Source organism: Nelumbo nucifera, chromosome 7 (assembly GCF_055504915.1).
Source record: "Nelumbo nucifera cultivar China Antique chromosome 7, China Antique-T2T, whole genome shotgun sequence".
Classification (NCBI taxonomy): Eukaryota; Viridiplantae; Streptophyta; class Magnoliopsida; order Proteales; family Nelumbonaceae; genus Nelumbo; species Nelumbo nucifera.
In genome coordinates, this window is record NC_142655.1 from 33,221,825 (window position 1) to 33,235,484 (window position 13,660).

Consider the following 13,660-nt stretch of genomic DNA (forward strand, 5'->3'; position numbering starts at 1 on the left):
TACAAATCCCCGATCGTGACCTGGTTGTACAACTCACAAGAATAGTAAATGGCATCCATCACCCCGACTTGTATTGGGAAATGAACTGAACCCACCAACTTCTATGGAGAAATTTCTTGCTGAGGCTGACAAATTTATAAAAGCAGAAGAGGCACAGGGATCATGGTCAGATTTGTTTGGAAAAAGGAAGCGAACAGAAGAAGTAGGAAGCAGCAAGTCAAGGTGAAGAAGCAAGTCGCCCTAAAGAAGTCAGTCACCTCACAACTGGCGAAGTAAGTTACCAAGAAGGAAGAGCAAGTCCCCCCATCAGGGTTCAGGATCAGGCCAATGATCCAAAACCCCTCCTATGTATAATAAGACTTATATCGCCCTAAATACAAAAAGGGGCGAAATATTAATGCAAATAAAAACAACAGAGTATGTAAGATGGCCGCCCAGGATGAAGGGTGACCCAACTAACAAAAACCCAAATAAATACCGCCACTTCCACCATGACATAGGTCATGATACAAAGAACTATAGGAACCTTAAAGACGAGATTGAGGAATTGATCCACCGCGGGTACCTCAAGTAGTTCATCAAGAGAGAAGAAGAAGGCCAACCTACTGAACAACAGGGAAGCACCTCAAACCAATAGGGAGCAAGAGAGAGACCAGACCCCCTGAAACCAACAACCACCAAAGCGGGTCATCCGGGGAGTTATTAACATGATAACCGGGGGGTATAGTAACAGGATGTACCACCTCGGTAGGAAGAACTTCAGTATGTGACCTTGAACGTGAAAATGACAATCCGCCAAAGTGCCCCCGTAGAGAAGAAATAATTTATTTCACTGAAGATGACATGTGTGGTATACAATATCTGCACGATGGCACTCTGTTTGTGAAATTAACCATTAATGATTTTGAGGTAAAAAAAATTCTGGTCAACTTGGGGAGCTCGATCGATATAATCTTGGAAGAAGCATTCAAGCTTATGGAGCTCGGGAAAAAGGACCTACAGCCAGCCGGCATGCCCTTGGTTGGCTTTAGCGAAGTAGTCCGGACCCTCGTACAGGTAAGGGTACAAGTTATAGCAAGCTCAACCCCCAACTTGGTCCGGTTTGATCAACGATTTCCTTGTGGTCACCACGCCTTCCCCATATAATGCCATCCAGGGCTGACCTATTCTGCATGCCCTCCGAGCGGTAGTGTTGACCTATCACCTGACAATGAAATTCCCTACTACTAGAGGTATTGGAGTTATGCGAGGTGACCAACGAGTCTCGCAATTGTTACGTAGCAGCTTTAAAGGCCAACTGTAAGATATTCGTCGACGTCGATCTGGATCCGCCCCCCGAGAACATAGATGAGTGAGCCTGACCCTATCCTAGTGCCAGTCTCGGAGGCTAAGCCAGAGAAGACGGTACAAATAGGAGCTTGCCTAATTGAATCAGCACTCTCCAACTTGGTAAGTTTCTTACTCAATAATCTAGATGTTTTTGCTTGGTCGGTGGCTGAGATGCTTGGCATAGACCCTAAAATAATAACTCATAAATTACATGTTGACACCATAATCAGACCAGTCCGACAGAGGAAAATGAACCTTGCCCTGGAAAGATGGAAGATAGTAGACATGGAAGTAGGGAAGCTACTTGCAGCAAACTTCGTTAGAGAGGTCCAATATTCGAGCTAGATTGCAAATCCAATCCTCGTGAAGAAAGCCAAAAGCAAGTGGCACATATGTATCGATTATACCAACCTTAACAAAGCCTGCCCGAAGGATAGCTTCCCTCTCCCATGAAACGACGACCGCTTGGTAGATGTGACCTCAAGGTTCGAGCTGTTGATTTTCATGGATTCATACTCTAGCTACAACTAGATTTCTATGGACCTGGCTGATGAAGAAAAACTGCCTTTGTAACCAAGATGGGCTTATATTGTTATAAAGTCATGCCCTTTGGTCTAAAAAACTCTAGAGCAACTTTTTAGTGACTTGTAAACAATGTTTTCTCAGACTTGATTGGTTATAAAATGGAGTTTTATTTAGATGACATGGTTGTAAAAACTAAGTTTTCTAACTCCCTAATAGCTGACATAGAATGTGTTTTTAATGTTTTAAGGAAGTACAACATGAAACTCAACCCAAACAAGTGTGTCTTCGGTGTCACATCAGGCAACTTCCTCGGATACATAGTTAGCCGACGTGGCATCGAGGCCAACCTAGATAAAATCCAGGCAATTTTGGATATGCGACCTCCAAAAACCATAAAAGAAGTATAAAAGCTAACTAGCCGAATAGCTGCCTTGAACCGATTTATGTTTAAGTCGGTTGGACGGTGTCTACCATTTTTTAAGGCCATAAAAAAGAACTAAGATTTTGAGTGGACCAAAGATTGCCATATCGCTTTCGATGAGATAAAGAAGCATTTAAGTTCGCCACCGCTATTGACCAAATCCGAGCCCGGGGATGAGCTCAAGCTCTACCTCCCTACGAGTGACGAGGTAGTCAGCTTGGTCCATATTAGGGAAGAAGGAAAGGTATAACGACTAGTATACTATGTAAGTAAAGTGTTGCATGCTGCTAAGACCGAGTACCCAGACATTGAAAAATTGATCTTCACCTTAGTGTTAGAAGCCCGAAAGTTAAGACCTTATTTCCAGGCCCACACTATTATGGTCCTGACCGAATGACCTCTTGAGGAAAATCTTGTAGAATCTCAAGGTCTCAGTGAGACTTACAAAATGGGCAATCGAACTCGGTGAATATGACATCCGGTTTGAGTTGCGACCAGCAATCAAGGCACAGGTCCTGACAGACTTCGCCGTTGAATGTACCTTTAACTCATCGACCGCTGAAGTTGCTAAGCTAGTAACCACCTCGGGGGCATTGACCAATGTGACACCTGCCCTAGCCTAGGAAACCCTGGCCTGGGAAGAGGAGCCCTGGATCCTCCATGTGGGTGGCTCATCCAACTAGTGCAGAAGGGGGGTAGACTAATCCTCTACGGGCCTAGCAAGGTAAAGCTGGAATACACCCTTCGTTTCACGTTCTAAGCGTTGAATAATGAAGCCGAATATGAGACACTGATAATTAGGCTATCACTGGTGAAGGAAGTCGGGGCTAAGAATTTCGTGGTGTGCAGTGACTTGCAATTAATAGTTAACCAAGTGAATGGACAATATGAGGCTTGAGAGCCCGCCATGTCGGCCTACCTAGCCAAGGTAAGGGAGCTCTTGCCCAGCTTCCACTCTTGGCATATCCAACAGATTTCGAGATCAGAGAACACCAAAGCCAATTCACTCTCAAAGTTGGCTAGTGCAATCGACTCGACAAGAAAGATAGTTTATATAGAAGATCTGCCGCACCCGACTATAGAAAAGGTGGCAGAAGAGGTCATCCCTGTGATGACAGTAGACCGAGCTGGATGGATCTACTCGTTGACTATCTGCACCATGGGACCCTGCCAAAGGAGCGTAATGCGGCCTAGAGGGTAGAGCGATAAGCAGCTTGATACGTAATCATGGGCGAGCAGCTATATAGGAGATCATTCACGCTCCCCTACATACGCTGTCTATGCCGAGCTAAAGTAGACTGAGTATTGCGTGAGATTCATGAAGGACATTTGGGGGCAAGGCACTCACCCAAAAAGCCTTGCGACAAGGATACTACTGGCCTACAGTAAAAGCAGACGCAATTGAACTAGTGCAGAAATACGACAAATGTCAGTGATATGCCAACATCCTGCATCAACCAGCTGCTGACCTTTAGTATCTTACTAGTCCATGGTCGTTTGCATAGTGGGAATTTGATATACTGGGCCCCTTTCCACCAGTCATCGGATAGAGAAGATTCCTATTCATAGTAGTTGATTATTTCACAAAGTGGGTAGAGGATGAGCCACTAATAACCATTACAACTTGAAACATTTAGCATTTCTTTTGGAGGAATATTGTATGCAGATTTGAACTACCAAGAGTATTGATCTCGGACAACGACAAATAGTTTGAAGATATCAAGTTTCAAAATTGGTGCACAAAGATGTGAATACAATAGAGTTTCACCTTTGTCGCCCACCCTTAAGCTAATGGTCAAGCCGAGGTAACAAATAGGGCGATCCTCCATGGCCTCAAAGCTCGGATCTCTTGAGCTAAAGGTTTGTAGGTGGATGAGCTACCCAACGTATTATGGGCGAACGACTATCAAAACAGCAATAGGTGAAGCACCCTTTAACCTAACATACGAAATTGAACCTATGATACCAACAGAAATTAAAGTACCAACCTTGGGATCCGAGACTTTTGACAAAGATACTAATGAAGATGATTTATGGGCCATCCTTGGTTTAATTGAAGAACTTCGTGATCTCGCCTACATTCGGACCGCATCATACCAACAACGAGTGGTTTGGTACTATAACGCCCGAGTCAAGAGACGTCAATTTAGAGTTGGCGACCTAGTACTTTGGAAGCTTGAGCCCGGTGCTGGAAAGTGATTGGTGGGAATGCATATGAACTCGAAACACTAGAGGGGAAGATGGTACCCCGCACATGGAACATAGATAAGAAAAGAAGAGTTCCGAGCTACATCCACGAATTTGTAAAATTTTACTAAGGTACACAGGCCGACTTACCAGCAACTTGGTCAAAAGAATCCTAAGGGATGCTAGATCGCTTTCAGCACTAAGGCACCCAGGCTGACCTACCAGCAGTTCAATCAAAAGAATCCTGAGGGACGCCAGATCACTTTCAGCACTAAGGCACACAGGCCGACCTACCAGCAACTCGGTCAAAAGAATCCTAAGGGACGCCAAAATCGTTCTGCACAAAGGCACTCAGACCGACCTACCAGCAGCTCGGCCAAATTCCGAGATATAAAGTCTTACCATTTTCATTGAGAGAGAAATTAGGAATAGAAACAAAGTGGATTTCATTAAGTCTTTAAAGTCGAGGTACAAAAAGAAAAAGGGGGGAGAAAAGAAAAGAAGAGAGGAAAACCCTCAAATAACAAAGTCTAAAGAACATGGGCGCGTAGGCCCGAGAAACATCAACTTACATGAGCACACAAGCTCTCGAAAACATCAGCAAGAAACAATCAACATCAAGGCCGACCTATTCTTCATCACCATCTTGCAACTCATTGTCAACATCGTCACCCTCTCCACCATCTTCGGTGCCGGCTACATCTTCTTCTTCATTAGGAGTCGGAGGCTCCCGATCAACCTACACGGCGAGCTCGTCCGACACGCCATTAATAGAGAAAGTTCCAAAGTCAAAGTCAGAGTGCAAGATTTTCAAGTAGTGGCAACAAAGCTTAAATCCCCTTCTCATTGCGGGGACTGTGTTCTCTAGCTTTTCTTGGGCATACTCGGAGGAGTCATAGAAACATCCGATGCTTGTTATTTCTACCTAGAGGATATCTTTAGTATACTTTGTTCGCCTCTCTTCTAGTTGGCGCTCCTGGGCGGCAATGGTCTCCTTGGCCTCGTCCAGCTCGCGTGTCATCTTTCCACACAGTTGGATAAATCACTGGTGATCTCCTCAACGTCAATCTGAATACTCTGCATTTGAGACTACAAATTTTTTATGTTTGCTTGCAGCTCACGCATTTCCCTTCGGTTTAAGGTGACCTGATCCAGCAGAACCTGGCCCATGGTGTTCGCCTACCAAAATAAGAAAAATACAATTAATACAAGAGCTATAGAACAAGAACACATAAGCTTAAAAAGACAAACCTAAAGAATACACTGAGTCATTTGACCACTGACATCGGCTGGGTCCAAGCCACAGTAATACTGCACATCTTCAGGAAGGAGCATGCTTCTTCCCATCTGAAGGGCCACATATGGATAATTAAGGCAGTCAAGTAAACATAAACATCAATGTTCGGGATGAAGTGAGGGATATCCAAGGTATAAGGGCCGACAGGATGCCCCTCTTGACCGACCTGAGGTGGAAAGGCAACAGGACCCATAGAGCCCTGGTCAATGCTCATAGGTCGCTGCCTCCCTCTAGGTCGACGAAATTTGGAGTGTATGATGGCGACATCACCTCGGCACTTTCCGAAGTACTTTCCATGGAAGAGCAATTGGCCCTCCTCTTCTTTCTGGACGCCTTCTTCTTGGATGCCCCTAAGAGTGATTCCATACTAGCCATATCTAAAAAGAACAAGAAAGAAGTTAGCCAAGCTGAAAATTAAATTCCAAAGCAAAGTACAGAAGGGCAAGTCAGCCAACCTACCTATGTGGCTCAGGCCTTTCCGAATAAGCATATACTTGGCCAAAAATTTTCCTACTTTAAAGTTCCAGCACATGAGGCATTGGACCCCACGTCGTAGCTCTTCATTGAATTCTATGTCGAATTTTCGACAATCCCTCCACCATATATATGGTGTCCATGTTCCATCCAATGCTATGAGAGAGGAAGAAGTATATGTTCTTCTAATATTTAACTTTTGAGGGAAAGTCGTCTAAAAGTTTGCGGCCTTTGCGGAAAGGAAGATAAAAATAGTAGGGAACGTGGGGGACCTTTTTTATAACACACAACTCGGAAAAAATGTCTAAATCTAAGGGAAAATTATAGTGGTGGCACAAAGAGATCAAACCTACAAGAGTTTGGACAGCGTTGGGATGAAGATGACCTAAAGAGACATCATAGTGAGAAAGTATAGTGGGAATAAAAGGGTGTAGAGGAAAGCGAAGGCCGGAAACCAGTGTCTCATCGATGACACATACCTCGTCTCGACCGTGACTCTAGGGAAAATGATCAGGGCCGGGCTGGATGTAGTCAAACTCACTGGGAATTTGCTGAAAAGTGTACAGTTCGACTATATGCTCTCTGGATAGCTCAGTAGGACTGAAGGGAGATTCTCCTCTTGGGCCTCCACCTCGGCCTCCAGTTGAGATAATGAAGTCTTGGCCTGAGAGCCCTCCTCGTCTCGTGGGGAACGCCTCCCCCTCACCCATGGAAAATTTAGTGATCCACTCTCCAAAGGCTCGAAAGACATGGTTACAAGGGAAACTACTCACTAGGTGAAAAGGATAGGGAAACTGACACCGACGACGAACAAGATCACTGTAGGTGAACAGACAGCAGCATGTTGATTGAGACCTCCTCTAATCGGTCACCCTCTTAGAGAAAAATCCAAAAATAGTGCGAATGGGACCTTAGTGGGAACCCCATATCTATAGTCTGCTGAGAAGAAAGATCAACAACTGAGGTGCGCTAACAACGAATCAATAGTCAAGAAGACGTCGCCGCACATAGGCTATTTTGAATTTGAATCTTGCCTGCCCATTGAGCACGCCCCTCTTTCAAATTCAAAATTCAAATTCTGTTGCGGTCCTGCATAATCTCAGACCGAATCGGGTGAGTGAGTCGAGTAACCTAAGAACCGGCCAAACCAAATACCATACTGAGAACTACTCCCTTCACTGAGTTGGCACTAGCTTAGGAGTGGGGGTAATTAATGAGGGGAAATTTGGTTCTCCGAATAACATTATGACACGTGGCATCCAAGAAGGCACCTTGGCGCTGAGCAAGCAGATCACCTCAACAAGTCGGCTCATAGCACCTCGCATAGGCCAACCTAGAATATGCCAAGCTATGAAAAGTACCAACAGGTGACTTACAAGGCATGATCGCTGACTTGTCACATAGATCCGTTGTCAATTTGGGATCCCTGGAGCATTGATGAGTCGACCGTTAGGCTAGCCTACCCACATCGCATGCATCTAAGTTAATCGGACGGACCTCAACCCCTACACAGATAATGTAACCGATGTCATTACTTTCCAGGCTTAACGGAAAAGGCTCTATGAGAACATGAGACCCATTGTAAGTAGTCTCTGATCCCTCAACAAGTCGGCTCATAGCACTTCACATAGGCCAACCTAGAATAGGCCAAGCTATGAAAAGTACCAACAGGTGGTTTACAAGGCATGACCGCTGACTTGTCACATAGATCCGTTGTCAATTTGGGATCCCTGGAGCATTGATGAGTCGACCGTTAGGCTAGCCTACCCACATCGCATGCATCTAAGTTAATTGAACGGACCTCAACCCCTGCACAGATAATGTAACCAACGTCATTATTTTCCAGGCTTAACGGAAAAGGCTCTACGAGAACATGAGACCCATTGTAAGTAGTCTCTGATCCCTCACGCCTATATAAAGGGCTCATTTCCACCTGAAGAGGTGCGTGCGATCAAGCTCTTGCACTCTCTAGATCTTAAAAGAACTCCTAAAGAATATCTTGCTGACTTAAGCATCGGAGTGCCCACCCCAGGTACAAACAACCCAGGCACTCTAACTCTTTCTCTTGCAAAACATCATAGCTCGACTTGCCCTAGCTCGGCCCAACTCAGCTTGGCCACCGACAAGGCAAGCATCCGATCCGGTGTCTGAGTCATCAGACACATCAGTGCCGCCAGATCATGCACCATCACATATCTACTATCTTGCACCATCACATATCAACTATCTTACATTAGCTCCCTTGCTTAATGCCATAGGAAGTTGTTCATTAAGTAGAGTTATGATTTGGGTGTTTTATCTTTTGGACTTGGCCATTAGCCCCTAGTTTGGGAGCAAGATCAAAAGAATGAAATTTCCAAAATTAAGCTACTTAAAAAAAGCTAAAGGAATTGTTGAAGAATTTTATTTTTGGAAAGGTTAGCCCTAAAATTCTGAAATAATTTAGTGAAGAATCGGTTTATAAATAATTAAAGAATTTTTAGAAAGGTTTTCTCCCAAGAGTCTGAAGTATGTTAGCCCTAAAAATTGTGAAGAGATTTTAAGCAAGATTGGACCCCAAAAATTTTGAGGAGGTTTTAGAAAGGTTAGCCCCCAACTTTTTAAGAATTTTTAGAAAGACTAGCCCCCCAATGTATAAAGAATTGGAAAAGTTACACCTCAAATTTTGAAGATTTTTTACTAAAATTAGGCCCAATGTGGTAAATGTAATTCTTGGAATCGCAAGGCCGACTAAATGTGACGGCAAGGCAATGAGGCTAGGTTGGGGAATCCCAAATTGAGGTCACAAGTTGTATCACAGATTGGGGGTTGTTGCTTGGGGACCACATGTTGGGGGTCATAGATTGGGGATCATAGGTTGGGGTCACAATTTAGGAACAACACATTAGGGCTGTGATATTGTGGTTTGGGCATATCACATATTAACATAATATCAGTAATTTAAAATCCCCTCCAATAACATTATTGTGGAAGTTGTAGAGTTAAAAGAGTATTCACTAAATCTTCTTTTTAAACAGTGGGATAGATAGTTTCCATGTATTGGTATTGTGTTTGCCATCTCGTAAATTAAGGCTGCATTTGGAAATGATGCAAATGGAGTGTAAATCCCGGTTCAGGGTAAATTTGCACTCTGGTTCACTTTTGCCTTTGTTTGGCAATATTACATTTTTGCATTGACAAATGACAGATCGGTGCATATTTACATTGATAATAAGATGTAAAAGTACATCAATAAAAAAATTTGCATTCAAGGGGGCTTTTGATAAAAAAAAAACATATGCTTTACTGGAATTCGTATTTGCATCCATTACAGCCAAAAGTCTATTTGGTAAGAAGATAAATTTGTCAATGCAAAACTAACCCAATTTTGCAATTTATATGAACCATTTTACACTCTACATATTTGCATTGTTTTCAAACATAGCCTAAGGTGAAAAGTAATCATTTTGAAAATTTTCTGTATATAATTACAATGTTTTCTTGCTTATCTCTATTATTTCCTTTTTCTCTAATCTTCTTCTGTGTGAAGATGGTATGTTTGCTTACACTTCATGTTGTGGTCAATTTGCTCGAAGGTTCTATTTCCTTTTTGACTAATTAAAACCCACCCATAAATTTTGATCAATAACACCTGATTGGCTACCAAGTTTATAATTCTAGTTGATTGGTCAGAAGTTTTTCAGATATCATATATTTTTCATACCATAGTCGAACCCCAATAAAAAATATACCAGCAAGACAATATTCTGGGTTTATACATCTGACACATATCATAAAATACATGGAGTTGTACAAACATTTGAAACAATATATTTCCACCTCTGCAACTTCCCAAAATATTAATAAATTTAGCATCCTCATTGTGCTTATTATTGACTCTCCCTAAGCCAATAAGCAATCAAAAAACTAAAAACCAAAAAAAAAACTTGTAATCAAAATCAGAGCATTGTCCACAACTTTAATCACCTCACTGGCAAAAAAAAAGGAATAATAAATCCCATTGTCAAGTCTTCTTTCAGCCTGATTGGCCCCTGCCCAACTGATGCCTGTGTCCATAAGATATACCCTACACCAATTAAGAAAACAGAGGTTAGTGACTTAAATAACATCTGCTAAGTGGTGAGTATAACAACTGGTAAGAACCAAGCTTCAATGGCCTTTAAAATGTCTCTAGGTTGCTTAATTGATTACCCTTTTATAAAATAGCATGTATTGGTGCATTAACTTTAGGATAGCAGCTCAGTTTCCCTGAAACTCTTCATAGACATCTTTTGTTAATCTGTGGGAAGAGTTGCTCTTTGGAGAAACATGAAATAATGAAAATTGCAAGCTGTTAAAGGTTTTTGTCTATCAGTTCATTGGTATCTTTGTAGAACCAATCTGGGAGGCCTTATAGGTGCTGATTCAAGTATGCTTTTCTAACTCGAGAGGTATGACTATAGTTATTTTTTTATAGTAACTATAGTTGTACCTCTCTTCTCAAGTTAAGAGGGGTATAACCATTGTTATCCCCTTGTTTCCTTTTCTCTACTCCCTAAACCTTTTCCCTACTCCCTTGTTTCCTTTTTTTATTCTGATTACTTGAAGTCCCAACTCCCAAGTCTACATATTTTATTCACTCATGACTCAACTCGGGATACTCCATTGTCCCACCCTAATGAAAAACCTTATCTGCAAAAAGCTTGAATTTAAAACTGAACAAATTAATTGAGGACTGATTGAAAGGTCCATTGAAAATTCTCCATGGATTTGTACCTGTCCACACCTTTCAACCTGAGTTAGGTATGTTTCCTTCTATTTTGCATTCTAACCTTAACTTGGTGTCATCATGATAATAGAGGATATAAGTTAAACAAGGATACTAAAACAAGGACACAAAATCTAAATATACCACCACATAACATCATTTGAAAGGAACACACAAGCTATAATGGTATAAAGGTAAGGATGACCTGCATTCTCTATAGCCAATGACAAAGTCCCAAGACCAAATGGTTTTTACATCATTAGACAAATAAGGATTATGAAATACACAAATACCATTAATCTCATTAAAAGTTTAATAAATCATGAATCTCTCTCTCATCAAATAACATGGTGACTGTAGTTCCATATTAGTATATAATGATGTATTAACCTCTTCAACTGATCAATCTCTCTCTCTCTCTCTCACACACACATCAAATAACATGGTGATTGTAGTTCCAGACCACTATATAATGATAAATTAAACTCTTTAACTGATCAAACACTGTATATATCTCTCTCCCCTCCTCTATCTCTCTCCAACTCTTCCCCCCCCCCTCCTCTCTCCCTCTCTCTTTCTCTCTCTGCATGGACCACACCACATGAATTTAGATAACTATTTGCAAAAAATCAAAAGAAACCAATTACATGGGAGAACAATGTTTTAGTGGTTCAGATAAGTCATGTTCAAAGAGAAGAAGAAGAAGAAGAAGAAGAAGAAGAAGAAGAAGAAGAAGAAGAAGCAGAAGAAGAAGAAGGTTGTCAAACTAGAGAGTCTAAACCCTCCCAGTCGACCATAATCTCTATTATATTAACATAAGAGTACAAAGTCAAATGTATCCCTACTACTTAAGTATGCGACAAGAAAAAAAAACAGAATTGTCACATCACTACACTACTTAAATTATAATGAAAAGACTAAATTACCCTTACTTGACCAACTTTAACACTCCCTGAACTCAAACCTTTTGTGAGCAAGACTGCCCATGGATCACCAGAACTCACGTGTTCTATGCTTATCTCTCCAGTAAGGACTTTCTCCCTCACAAAATGGCAATCAACCTCTATGTGTTTTGTCCTTTCATGAAAAACCGGATTAGATGAGATGTGGATTGCAGCTTGGTTGTCATAGTATAATCTCATAGGATTGCTCATTGAGAATCCAACTTCTGGTAGAAGATTTTTCAACCATACTAATTCACATGTGTGTGTCATGGCACTGTATCCAGCTTCAACACTACTCCTTGCCACAACAGTTTGCTACTTACTCTTCCATGTCACTAGATTCCCTCTAAGAAACTGAACCTGCCCAATCTACATCTGCATACCCAACTATCTCAAGTCTTCCCCCTAGTTTGTACAACAACCCACAACCTAGAGCTCCCTTCAAGTACCGTACAATTCTAAGAACTGCATTCCAAACTCCTAGTAAGGCACTCAGGGGTTTTGCATAAATTGTCTCACCACATTAACAACAAAGGAGATGTCTGGTCTGGTAATGGTTAGGTAGTTCAGCTTCTCCACTAACCGTCTATATCTTCCAGGAACATCAAACATTTCACCTGCATCACTACTCAACTAAGCATTTGGTTCCATGAGTGTTTCAGCTAGTTTTGTATCTAACAATCCCATTTCTTCCAACAGATCAAGAACATATTTTCTTTGGCACAAATTTATACCTTGTTTTGACCTGGCAACTTTTATACCCAAGAAGTACTTGAACTTCCCAAGCTCCTTTGTTTGGAAATGTTCTTGCAGAAAGGCCCTTAGTCTATCAATTCCTAATCTATCACTATCAATTATAACTATATCATCCACATAAACCACTAATAAAATCTTTTAAGCTTTAGAATCATAGTTGAACACTGAGTGATTGACCTAAAATTGTTTCATTCCAAAATTTTTCACCACTTCACTAAGCTTCCCAAACCAAGCACGAGGAGATTATTTCAGCCCATAAATTGTCTTCTTGAGTCTACACACTTTACCATCCCCCCCCTGAGCAACAAACCCTATGGTTGATTCATATAGACCTCTTCCAAAATGCCACCATGGAGTAAGGCATTTTTAATGTTAAGCTGAAACAAAGGCCAATCATACATAACTGCCAAGGAAATCAGGACATGAACTAAACCAATTTTAGCCACAGGGGAGAAGGTTTCCATATAATCCACCCCATATAACTAAAAATAACCTTTAGCAACCAGTCAGGCCTTCAACTGTTCCACAATGCCATCTAGTAAATATTGAATAGTATACACCCATTTAGAAACTACAACATGCTTACCAGGAGGAAGAGTGGTGAGCTCCCATGTGTGATTATGTTAAAGAGTAGAGAATTCCTCCTCCATAGCTTAACACCACCCCGATGAAGTAAGAGCCTCCTAAACATGAGACAAAAATATAATTGGAAATGGGATGTAAGGTACAACTACGTTTACCTTTCCGTAACGCAATGGGAAGATCAAGTTCAGAAGAGGTAGGCAACTCTAGGACAGGAGCAACTACGAGATCCACAAATGAGGTAGAAGTCAAAGGAGGTGTCGGTGTCAATCAATGGGTATACACATGCCATATCGGTGGTAGTTTAGTAGGAATCTGCATTAGAGGAGGTGAAGGGTCAGAACATAACAGGAACAACTGGAATGGGATCACCAATTGGAAGAGGAAGAGGAGCTTGA